This window comes from Squalius cephalus (assembly GCF_949319135.1).
Source record: "Squalius cephalus genome assembly, chromosome: 1".
Lineage (NCBI taxonomy): Eukaryota > Metazoa > Chordata > Actinopteri > Cypriniformes > Leuciscidae > Squalius > Squalius cephalus.
This window is the reverse complement of record NC_137122.1, coordinates 14,373,930-14,386,383: the sequence shown is the minus strand read 5'-3', so window position 1 is coordinate 14,386,383 and position 12,454 is coordinate 14,373,930. Positions and strand designations below refer to the sequence as shown.

The 12,454-nt window shown below is 40.0% G+C and overlaps 1 protein-coding gene across 1 annotated transcript in view; it reads left to right on the top strand.

Moving 5' to 3' along the window:
* Positions 1 to 12,454, top strand: part of LOC307163129 (uncharacterized protein) — an 81,472-nt gene that overhangs the window by 50,810 nt on the left and 18,208 nt on the right. The window lies entirely within an intron of this gene.

Below are 12,454 nucleotides of genomic sequence, written 5' to 3'. Positions count from 1 at the left end.
GAATCATGAGTCTAGTAATTTTCATTAAAAAAATGTAGGTGATCATTAAAAATATTATGTATATTTTATTAAGAAAATTGTGGTTCAGTGTTTTATTGAAAATATTGAGAAGTTGAACATTTCACTAATAAAACCAAGAGATGCATTTTCCTATTTTTTTTAAGGAAACATACACAATTTTAAGGCTTGAATTGAGAAACTGATAAACCTCATAAAATTAAGGAAAAGGGGCTACCTATCTATTTTAAGAGAATTAGCTCATTTATGCGGTTTTATTTAGAGACACCATTGTTTGTTTCCAGCATGCTTTGCACATGGCTGGAAATGGAGAGTAAATCTTGAAATTAAGTGTTATTTCATGTGTTTTTGAGTAAAGGGAAACATCTGTTAATGTTTAATGTTCAGGTATGTTTGACATTCGAAAGAGTTTCTATTATGTTAAAGTTTTGATCGTTACCATTGTGCAGAAGAGTAGGGCTTATGGTTAGGTTGTGTAAGAAAAAATGATGTGGACGTCGAAGATCTCAGAAATGAAGTTTATTACAGCATAGCAGTGGCAAGGTACACAAAGCACCTTGGGTTCACCGACATCAGAATGAACCCAGAACATCCAAATCTTAAACCTTTTATCCTGTTACAGTTTACAACTCTTAATGTATATTAAGTTGCCCTTGTTGTAACAGCTGTGATCTGTATGTTAATGAAGTTGAGACACCCCATTGTCTGAGAAGGTTCTCTGTGTCCCACACCCATTCCCATTCTACAATTGACTACCATTTGCCCAGGATGTGATCAACCCAAATGGTCAAGAAACAATAGACCTTGACTGCCTTAATCTCTATGATAATTAAGCCATTTTGGGGATGAGCTTATTCTAAAATATATTTAGGAGTGGAATCTGGGTCGAGGCAGACTACAATTTCTTACAGTTGTGAATAACTGCATTTTATTAATATTCTGAAGCATGTTGTTACATACATGTAGCCATAACTCTGCTAATGATAGTGCAGTAACAAGTTTGATTCTGTGCTGTCCTAGCAGCACACAGTCTTTTTATAAAACAAAATATCTCAAAGTTAAATATTGGTCATATCTATTCACTTCACACAATTTTGTGAATAAAAAATACTTCAAATAAAAAAAGCACATTTCACTAAAAAATTGTAATTCATTTTGTCATAGACTAAATAATTTAGGGTGTTTTACATGATTTATTCAGGTAGATTCCATGAATGAAATCAAGCTTTAACTACTCAAAAATATTATGTGTAATATTGTTACCATAATTTTTTTAAGTAAATAGCAGTAACATTTTTTTACAGTGTAATAATGTAATTAGATCATTAACATGTTACAGTTTTGTTTGTGCAGAAACTGACAATGATCATAAAACCTTTATTAAAGGAACACTCCACCGTTTTTTGAAATTGGGCTTATTCACCTTCTTTCCTACATTTAGATAGGTGGGCAAATGCATTTTTGTCTCAGTGCATGCGTTGTTTTAGTTTGACAGGGTCGGTGCTAGCTTAGCTTAGCTTAATGAATGGAATCCTTTGTTGCCAGCTAGCATGGCCTGAGTAAAAGTGATACTTTTTTTTTTTTAAAAACCACCTAATTACTTCTTGTGGCCTGCGTATTCACAACGAGTACAAATAGCGATGCAGATTAACTCTAGGTGATTTCCTAGGCAGATATTGACTTGGGACTATATTAGGGGGAAGCACAGGCTAAGCACTGCTACTTGGGCGCAGAGATATCACGCAACACATGAAATCCCACGACTTCCGTCATCATACCGGCGTGAATAGTAGCTGGCTATTTTTCCTACAGTACATGAATGGCAATGAACATGGCTAATTTTGTGAGAGACGAAGAGGGTGACTTCTCAGACAGTCAAGAGCCAGAACCATACCTGAGTTTTCAGAAGATGAGCTGCGTGCTTTGGAAATAGAACGACAGGAGGAGGAGAATGCGATCGCTCAACAGCCTGAGGACGTGAGGATGAGAGCCAACACGAACTGGTGGTGTGAATGTGGGGGAATATGCCAATCTATCCTGACTGAAATAGTGTCTGTGCTGTAGAGAGTGGCACAAGTTTCTGCCATCGATGACCAGGCTCAGCGCGTCAGATCAAGATGAGCGTGCCGGCAGTTGTGTCACAGCTACCGAGGATTTCACGGCGTTGATCCATCCAGTTACTTTTACTCTATTTCTTTTCCCGGTGTGATAAAGTGAACTGGGAAAAAAAAGCCCCACGCCGAATGGACCAAATGGACAACTGTCCACAGAGTAAGTGATTATTTTAAACATGACATGTATAGATCGACCCATATTATACCTGTATTCACATTCACATATTATACCACATATTCACATTTCATGTGTTGTGTGTTGTGTGATATCTCTGCGCCCAAGTAGCAGTGCTTCGCCTAAGCAGCAGTGCTTCGCCTGTGCTTCCCCCTAATATAGTCCCAAGTCAATATCTGCCTAGGAAATCGCCGAGTGTTAATCTGCATCGCTATTTGTACTCGTTGTGAATACGCAGGCCACAAGAAGTAATTAGGTGGGTTTTTTGTTTGCTTTTAGATCACTTTTACTATTTTAATTTTTATTTTTACATACATAGGTTTAAATTGTCTCACGTGGCTCCCTATAGGCTCAATGTAAAGTATTTAGTGGTATCTTCACCAGTCTTTTTCTCCAGTTATTTTAACAATGCAAAGTAAAGAAATACCTAATTTAATCCAAAAATGTTAAGAGTAGAAATAAAACGGCAGCAGCAACACTTGCTATCGAGTCCCATTCCCCTCACAGATCTCAAACTTTAACTCTTGACTTGACATTCAGTAACAGTTCTCACTGAACATCGAGACAATCACACAAACGAACACAAAATCGCTCAGGTCTGAATGAACTCAACCAGGGCCGGCGCTAGCCAATTGGGTACACAAAGCACAAATGCTTGGCAGTGACTCAATCACTACCATCAGTTGTTAGAGGCCCTACAGAGGCACACGCCTACATTTCCTAGCTGCAAAATCAGCTATCAGGTCATCATATGACAGTATCTTAGCCACGTCCCCATTTATGCTGATGACAGCCAGACCACTTAAACGTTCCTGCCCACTGATGAACGCCGGTATGTTTTGATGAGTTTGAGCTTTGAAAAGCTTCTCTCAGCAGAGGCAACTGTGACAGGGAGAGTCAGTGCAATACGAAGAGCAATCCACAGATTGGGATATACCTCTCGAAGCCGATTGTTATGCAGAAATGTCAGCATTTCCAAGGCAGATGTCTGTGGTGAAAGCTGAGGAAGGTTGATGATTTCCTGCATCATCTCAGGTCCATCAATGTCAGCCAGTCCCTTATCCGTCATTGTCTTGTGTACTTCATTGCAGTGTCTCTTCAAGTCCTCCTTGGACATTCCATTCACTTTGCTGAAGTCAAGCAGCACTCCATATTTTTCTTTGACTTGATTCATGGTCTCAAACCTCTCCTGTAGTGACATTAAAGCAGTCCACAACACAATTGAAAAATGTGACTTCAAGCTTTTTAAGGGCATCATTGAGGGGCTCATCAGCAGCTTCGTATGCAAAGTGCCTTTTTGTGCTCCTGAGCCTTTTCTCCTTAAGCTCTGTTTCTATATTCAGGGCCTCACAGAGTTCCTTGGCAGTTGACACAGCCTCATCAAACCCAGATGGTCTGTATTTGGAGAGGTTGATTTTGGTACTGTCAATGAGCCTGACAGCAATATCAAGCTGCATGGAACTGGATTGCAGTAGCTTGTTCACCTGGTTTGTAATGGTAAGTAGTTCACACCACACAACAGAGCAAATCACAAAACGAAATGAGGCTACTTCTTCAGCAAGAGCTTGAGCCTCCACTTTTGCCACTGGATCATTAACAGCCTCCCTTGCCTCCAGGAGAGCATCTCTCACTTCCTTTGTTTGATTTCGGACAGCTGTTACACTCTGAAGCCTACTCTCCCATCTAACGTCACTCCAAGATTTCAGAGTGAGTTTAACATGTTTTGTTAAAATGGACCATCGCTGGGTGGCACCGGAGAAGAAATTGAACAGCTTCTGCAAATACCCAAAGTAGCCAGTGGCATCTTGTGAGGACTTGGCAGAATCAGCAATGACAAGATTCATAGTGTGAGCTCCACAAGGGACAAACAATGCTCTTGGGTTCAACTGTAGCAGTCTAGCCTGAACACCTTGCTTCTTCCCTCTCATGTTGGCTCCATTGTCATAGGCCTGTCCTCGACAATTTTCAAAAGGAATGCCAAGCACCTTCAATTTCTCAAGGACAACATTGGACAGGTTAAGGCCAGTAGTTTGCTCCACATCAAAATATATCCTAGAAAGTATTCTTTAATGTCTGGTTGCAGTTGGAAACTATGGAAGGCATATTCTGCCAAATTTAAATAAATTAATTAAATGATTAAAATGAAAATTAAAACCAGATTAACGATTTCATTACAGAAAACTGTATGCAAAATATGTGACAAAATTGAGAATGAAATTAAATGATTTTCGATTACAATATAATCACATTTAATTTTGTTTCACACATTCAACTCATGCAACAGGGAGGTTGGCGACTTCGCTTTACAGAAGGCGTGCCTCTAGCGCCGTTACAAGCCACACCCACTCATTAACATATAATTTGCATGCAGGTTGGCTTTGAAAATGAAAACGAAAATGAAAACTGTGAAATAAAAGAGGAATTAAAATGAAAACGAAAATTGACATTTGAATTTGAATTGTGTCACTATTATTGCGTGAGCATTAATAAAGAGCTTTGTAAAAACTGTATTTGTAGTTTCTTTTTCACGTTTGGCTTTTCATTTTAATATTGGCAGTCTTTCCTCGAGACTGTAGTGAAAATGAAATGTGAAATCACCAATTGCATTTTATTTTTCAGGGAGGATGCACTGTCACCGTGAAAATGAAATCATTTAATTTCATTCTCAATTTTGTCACATATTTTGCGTACAGTTTTCTGTAATGAAATCGTTAATCTGGTTTTAATTTTCATTTTAATCATTTAATTTATTTATTTAAATTTGGCAGAATATGCCTTCCATAGGAAACAGACAATGCGCACTATGACTGACATCTGTTCCTTGTGACTCACATCTGGAGTACAGTCAAGAATGATAGAGAAATATTTGGCCAAATGGATTTGTCTCACAATGGTGCGTAGTGTCTCTGAAGAGATGATCTGAATTAGTTTGTTTTGTATCTCATGGCTGAGGTAATGTGTGTGGGAACTGTCATCTTTTATTCTGGCCAAATGATTTTCCATTACAGGGTCATATGTTGCCATAAGCTCTACTTCCTTCAAGAAGTTGCCATTGTCTGGGTCATAAAGACGGTCAGAAGAGCCTCTAAAAGACAAATTTCTTGAGGCCAGTGAGAGAGTGATTGAGAGCAAGCGTTTGAGAATCTCTCGCCACCTTTTCCTTTCTGCCTCCAGTAGTTTCAACTCCTGCTGATCTATTGCCATGCCCTTCTTTAGCCGTGTGTCCAGTTCTCTCCACTTGAGCATGCACTGTGTGTGATCTTGGCTACACTCATGACCCCTCAAACTGGTGTTGATGTTAGACCAATCACTGTGGCCCTCTGCAGTCAGCTTTATATCTTTTGTGCTAAAAAGCTTGCATGCAAAGCAGAACACAGCATTGTTCTGTGGAGAGTACACTACCCAGCTCCTGTGCACCTTTTCTCCATTAGGGAGAACTTTGAACTGGAGGCTAGTATGAAATGCTCTTCCATCTGGTCCCTTAGGGAAATTAAAATCAGAGCTGACTTTAAAAGGCCCTCTCCGCACAATTTCCACACGACCAGCATCTAAAATGTGAGCTGACCATAGAGCAGGATCAGTTGGAGGGGGCACATATGGCTCTGCAGTATCACTTGGCCCCTCAGATGGCCCCTCAGTGACAGGACTCACTCTGCCCTGAGAAGCGGATGCAGTTGTATGCCGACTTGTATCTGTACCTGGGCTAGGTGCTGTTGCAGAGTCTGAGTTGGTTGGTGGCTGCTGGTGTTGTTGGCTACAACTGCTGGTTGATGGTTCTTCATCCTGGCCTTGAGTTGCTCCTTGCATGTATTTTAGCATTGACCCTGCATTCAGAAATACAAGACAAAATATTCAGGGATTCTACTGAAATGCATTTTTGATTGAACCATCATACAAAAATATTGGCAAAAAATTGTCTGAATATTTTGTCTATTTTGTTTTGAATTTTAAATGTTCCAGTGACACATAGGCCTATCATGGGTGGATCTACAGGGGGGCAGGTGCCCCCCCACTCTAGCGCCTTGCCCCCCCAGTTGCCCCCCTAACTTTGATTATCCAAAAAATGTACTTGTAAAAACAACCCACCACTGTGTCCACAAGCTTCTCAAAACAGTGAACTAAACAATACATTTACCAAAAGTGATCAATTTAATTTTTAATTTTAAATGTATTATTAGCCCCTCCCCCCTGCCCCTCAAATACTTAGTTACGTCCCTCATTCAAACGCGCAGAGCGGCGTTCGCTCAGTCTGGCTCACACACAGCGAGTCTGCTTCGATGCGGTGGCCCTGCAACACAACTGGAGAGACTGAGCTGCCCCAGAGCCTCTGAAGGTGAAGTGAGTTTCCCCATGTGTAGTTTAAACACACGTTTAACTTAAAGTTACATTTGTTATGAATAAAACATTATTCATTACGTATGAGACGATTCAGCATCAGCAAAAACAGCGAATCTATTACGTTAGCCAAAATCAGCGGTCAAATCGCTCCCTCGTGATTTGTAAGAGCACTCTTCCCTTTGATTAGCCTAATTTTGATTTTAGTAAATACAAGAACAGCTTAATAAAAAATATAAAATATTGTTTTTATCCATAACGTTTAGTGATGGTTGCCGTTACGCCGACGTACGTTACGTTACAACACACAATACATGTGCCAGTTAGGAGATCGATCATTTGATTAGCTAAGCAGTCCTATTAAATCCAATTTCTCTCAGATATCACAGCAATGAAACTAGGTTACAACTGGGGAAATAACAAATACAATAGGATTAAGTATGGGTGTTAATAGTTGGGAGAAAAAATGATGCGTAATAATGATTCGATCTGCATTTGGTCTTAAAGAGGCAGCAGTCTAATAAACCTGCTGACGATTGCTCCAATGATTGTTTGTGAATCAAACAACAAAAGGCAAACAGAAAATCAGTCGCAGTCTTGAATGATATAAGCTTTAATCTATCTGTGATAAACTATGCAGTGTTATTTTAAATCTGACTTTATTAGATGTCTTTTTAGCCCATAGGCTATTACTCCTGAACAGTAATGTCAGTAGACATTACTGAAATTAAAGCACTGGGTATATAATTTGTATATTTGTTTAATTGTATACTTTTTTTGTTTGACCATGTGTTTGTACTTTATTTTTGGTGTTCTGTCTTCTGAATATAAAACACAAAAGCCTCCACCCTTCTGCATAACATACATGTTTTATTTGTTTTGTTAAAGCATTGGTTTTTCTTTTGCTATAGATATTTATTTTACATTTCAAAATATAAAGTAATATTAAGTGTCTTCTAAATTATTTTTTTCCCTTTTTTTAATATAACAAAAATAACTGATAAGAATACCGTTAAAGTACCGGATCGATAAGGAGTATTGGTAAGAGTAGTAATACCGAACGATACCCATCCCTATTGGCAGCAAAGAATTAAAAGTTATGGCCAATTTAACTGTGATTAAATTCAGTATATATACGTCTGCCATATGTTGCCACCCCTCAAAAATGCCTGCCCCCCTCTCGCCACCCCATAAATATTTTTCTAGATCCGCCCCTGAGGCTTATATAAAAGACTAATGTGTACAATATTATAGTCTGGTAGGAAGGGGAGGTCCACCTGCACCCGAAAGGTATATTTTTTTAACCTAGTTTTTTGTAATCCTTAAGGTGTCTAGTAAAGGAATTTTGATGTTCCCCACGCAAATTATTGTCCCATATGTGATTTTTTGTATCATCTTTTGTGTCCGTGCTTGATTTTCGGCTGTGAAAAATGAAAACTTTAAATCTACATAGAATCTGAACAATACATCCTACAGACACAATCCACCCCATTTTCTCTTGGTCTTTGCATGAGGAATTGATAGATATGAGGATTGTCATGATTAGATGATGTATGGTGCATTAAAACTCAAATAAACGCAAAAAAAATGTAAAAAATCTGTGACATTGGATCACTGGAACTCCTCCCCTATGGACCCTATTGATATATGTTTTCTAACTTTTGTATTTTTATAGTCTTTATGATGTCTAATAAGCAAATGTTGATGATCCCTACTTGAAAAATTGTCACATGTTGGTCCAAATGAACATCTCCCATAATGAGTTACTATTCAAACCGTTATATTGGTATTATATTTATTGAAATAAAACAGAAAACCACTCATATAGTCAAATGTGTGTATATATAGGGTATAACAAACCAAACCGCATACTTCCCATGGGAAAAAGAGTAGGCGAGCGAAAAAGTATGTACGAATCCAAAAGAGTAGGCGAGAATTACCTGGGTGACGTACTAATTATCGCGAGATTCGGACTTAAGTGCATTCAAATATGCCTACTTTCCTACTATATAGTAGGCGAAAACAGTACGTGAAGGAAGCAGTACGTTCGAAACATCAGTATTCATAAAAGAGTAGGCGAGAAGTTCCCGGATGGCTTACTGCTTTCGGCCAGATTTCATGCTCAACCGATGGATACTCTTCTATCCCAGGAGGCCACGCGAGAGGATACGTCATTATCAAACATCGCAGAGATCAGCGACGCGGGTGCTTTCAAATGTGAGTAAACAAAGTTCCTTTTGTTAAAATTGCATGTGTTGAACTACTGTAGAGTAAACTGTTGAATTGTTGAAGGTGTAAAGACGTTACACAGTATAGTATAGTTGTGATTTTGCTGTAAAAACACGTTTTATTATGTATAACGTTAGCTAACAGGGGAGCTCCAGTAAAGACACAAGTTACTTCTCTAAAGTGGATTTACATAAACCATATACATCCTAAAGACGCTTATTTTAAATGTACATTTACATCTGACAGGAAAATCTTGAAATATCACAACATGAAATAGACATCTGAGTGATGAATGTGTCCTATTATGTAGAACAAATCTATAAAGTAACTAACGTTAAACATAAGTTATCTATTTTATTTGTCCATTAGTAGTTGATAAATTGAGAAACATTTATGTTGGATAAAAAGTTAAAAACAACCTCAACATGTAAATGTAGTGTTGAGTTCATAAATCACAGAGGTAATGTGAATCTTGTCTGGATGTTACAGGGACAGATGAACATATGTGTGTTTATCCTGTGGAGAGTGGCTCATGAAGGCTTTGAGTGAGTATACTACAGAAATGAATAACAACTATTTAAATCTTAAGTTGTAGTTTATTTTAATTATTGTAATTTCAAACAGAGCTATTACAGCACCTTTCTGATTCTTGATTTCTGTGCATTTGCTGCAGAGCTTTTGTGGTGGAGCAGGACCTACAAGGAAAGATGATGTTACAGGGACATTTGTGGAAAAAAAGCGTTTTTGTCTTCTAAATAATACTGAAATCAAATGACATTGTGCGGTTAAAATTACTGCTTTTGTGCATTTTGTAGGATCTAAAATGTCAGCAGGCTGGTGTGAGCACTGAGGATGAGGAGCCCAGAGCTGAATCCTGGAAATGGTGCCATCGATGAGTCCCTCCATCACTCCACCAGCCCTTACGAGACCCTCCATCACTCCACCAGCCCTTACGAGACCCTCCATCACTCCACCTGCCCTTACGAGTCCCTCCATCACTCCACCAGCCCTTACGAGACCCTCCATCACTCCACCAGCCCTTATGAGACCCTCCATCACTCCACCTGCCCTTACGAGTCCCTCCATCACTCCACCAGCCCTTACGAGTCCCTCCATCACTCCACCAGCCCTTACGAGACCCTCCATCACTCCACCAGCCCTTACGAGACCCTCCATCACTCCACCAGCCCTTGCCCTTATGAGACCCTCCATCACTCCACCAGCCCTTACGAGACCCTCCATCACTCCACCAGCCCTTATGAGACACTCCATCACTCCACCTGCCTTTATTGCCTCAGATTGTGAAGCACAACACATCACGCAACAACCTCTGGCACGAAGGCACGGCTCACCTCTGGCGGTCAGCTGATTCATCAGAATAAAGCCGCAGAATGGGAACCGCTGTGTTGAGATGGCAGAAGGATGTGGTTCAGCGCCTGTAGCCTACATACGATTGTAGTTTGAATAAAGCTTTGTTTCATGTGTTGACTTGTATATGCATTTGTTATTGTGTGATGGTGACTTTCATTCATTCTTTTACTAATTTATTAATATTTCTCATTGTTGTCAGTAAATAAAATATAATTATTTAATTAATGTTTTATTTAATTGTTTGAAAGAAAATGTAAATATGTTCATTATATACACATCTAGAGTGTATTCAATCATGCATAGCTATGTCATATGACATTACATTTTGTTTGTTTTATTGAATTATATCATTTTCAGTAAAAAGTAATATAATTAAGTATTGGTCAGCATTTATCGTTGTTGTTATTGTATGTTTTGGGGGTGGGATAGCAATGCAATTCATTCTGAGGTAATATTAATTTTTAATATTAATGATACTTAAATTTTTCGAGTATAAAATCAACAGTTTTCCTCCAAAGGCGAATCTTCGAAAAGCTGCCCTTTGTGCAGACATTACAAACGCTGAGGAAACCTGTTCTAGGTAGGGCTGTCGAGTTACTGATGTTATGAGATCTGTAAAAAATCTCATATTATGTATGCAAACCCATAATATATATATATATATATATATATATATATATATATATATATATATATATATACACTGCTCAAAAAAATAAAGGGAACACTTAAACAACACAATGTAACTCCAAGTCAATCACACTTCTGTGAAATCAAACTGTCCACTTAGGAAGCAACACTGATTGACAATCAATTTCACATGCTGTTGTGCAAATGGAATAGACAACAGGTGGAAATTATAGGCAATTAGCAAGACACCCCCAATAAAGGAGTGGTTCTGCAGGTGGTGACCACAGACCACTTCTCAGTTCCTATGCTTCCTGGCTGATGTTTTGGTCACTTTTGAATGCTGGCGGTGCTTTCACTCTAGTGGTAGCATGAGACGGAGTCTACAACCCACACAAGTGGCTCAGGTAGTGCAGCTCATCCAGAATGGCACATCAATGCGAGCTGTGGCAAGAAGGTTTGCTGTGTCTGTCAGCGTAGTGTCCAGAGCATGGAGGCGCTACCAGGAGACAGGCCAGTACATCAGGAGACGTGGAGGAGGCCGTAGGAGGGCAACAACCCAGCAGCAGGACCGCTACCTCCGCCTTTGTGCAAGGAGGAGCAGGAGGAGCACTGCCAGAGCCCTGCAAAATGACCTCCAGTAGGCCACAAATGTGCATGTGTCTGCTCAAACGGTCAGAAACAGACTCCATGAGGGTGGTATGAGGACCCGACGTCCACAGGTGGGGGTTGTGCTTACAGCCCAACACCGTGCAGGACGTTTGGCATTTGCCAGAGAACACCAAGATTGGCAAAATCGCCACTGGGGCCCTGTGCTCTTCACAGATGTTGCAGGCAGCAGAACGTTCTCCATGGCGTCTCCAGACTCTGTCACGTCTGTCACATGTGATCAGTGTGAACCTGCTTTCATCTGTGAAGAGCACAGGGGGCCAGTGGCGAATTTGCCAATCTTGGTGTTCTCTGGCAAATGCCAAACGTCCTGCACGGTGTTGGGCTGTAAGCACAACCCCCACCTGTGGACGTCGGGCCCTCATACCACCCTCATGGAGTCTGTTTCTGACCGTTTGAGCAGACACATGCACATTTGTGGCCTGCTGGAGGTCATTTTGCAGGGCTCTGGCAGTGCTCCTCCTGCTCCTCCTTGCACAAAGGCGGAGGTAGCGGTCCTGCTGCTGGGTTGTTGCCCTCCTACGGCCTCCTCCACGTCTCCTGATGCACTGGCCTGTCTCCTGGTAGCGCCTCCATGCTCTGGACACTACGCTGACAGCAGGGCCGTGCAGAGACCTCTGGAGGGGCAGGTGCTCAAAGTATAAAAGGGGGCACATGGAACAAGGCTTTAAATAGGGCTGTGATCAAAATACAGTAACAGGGTTTTTCCAGCCTCAAAATGATGGTAAAAATCTTAATGTATTTTAATAATAAGATAATTCAATTTTTTTTTTTTTTTGTAGATCATCATATAGCCTAATGTGTTTCCCACATTATTTTTGTTGGTAGAGCTTGGTATCTCTAGGGGGGTCCGGGGGCATGCCCCCTCGGAAGAAAATTTTGTACATTTTAAAGATAAATTCATTAATCTGGTGCA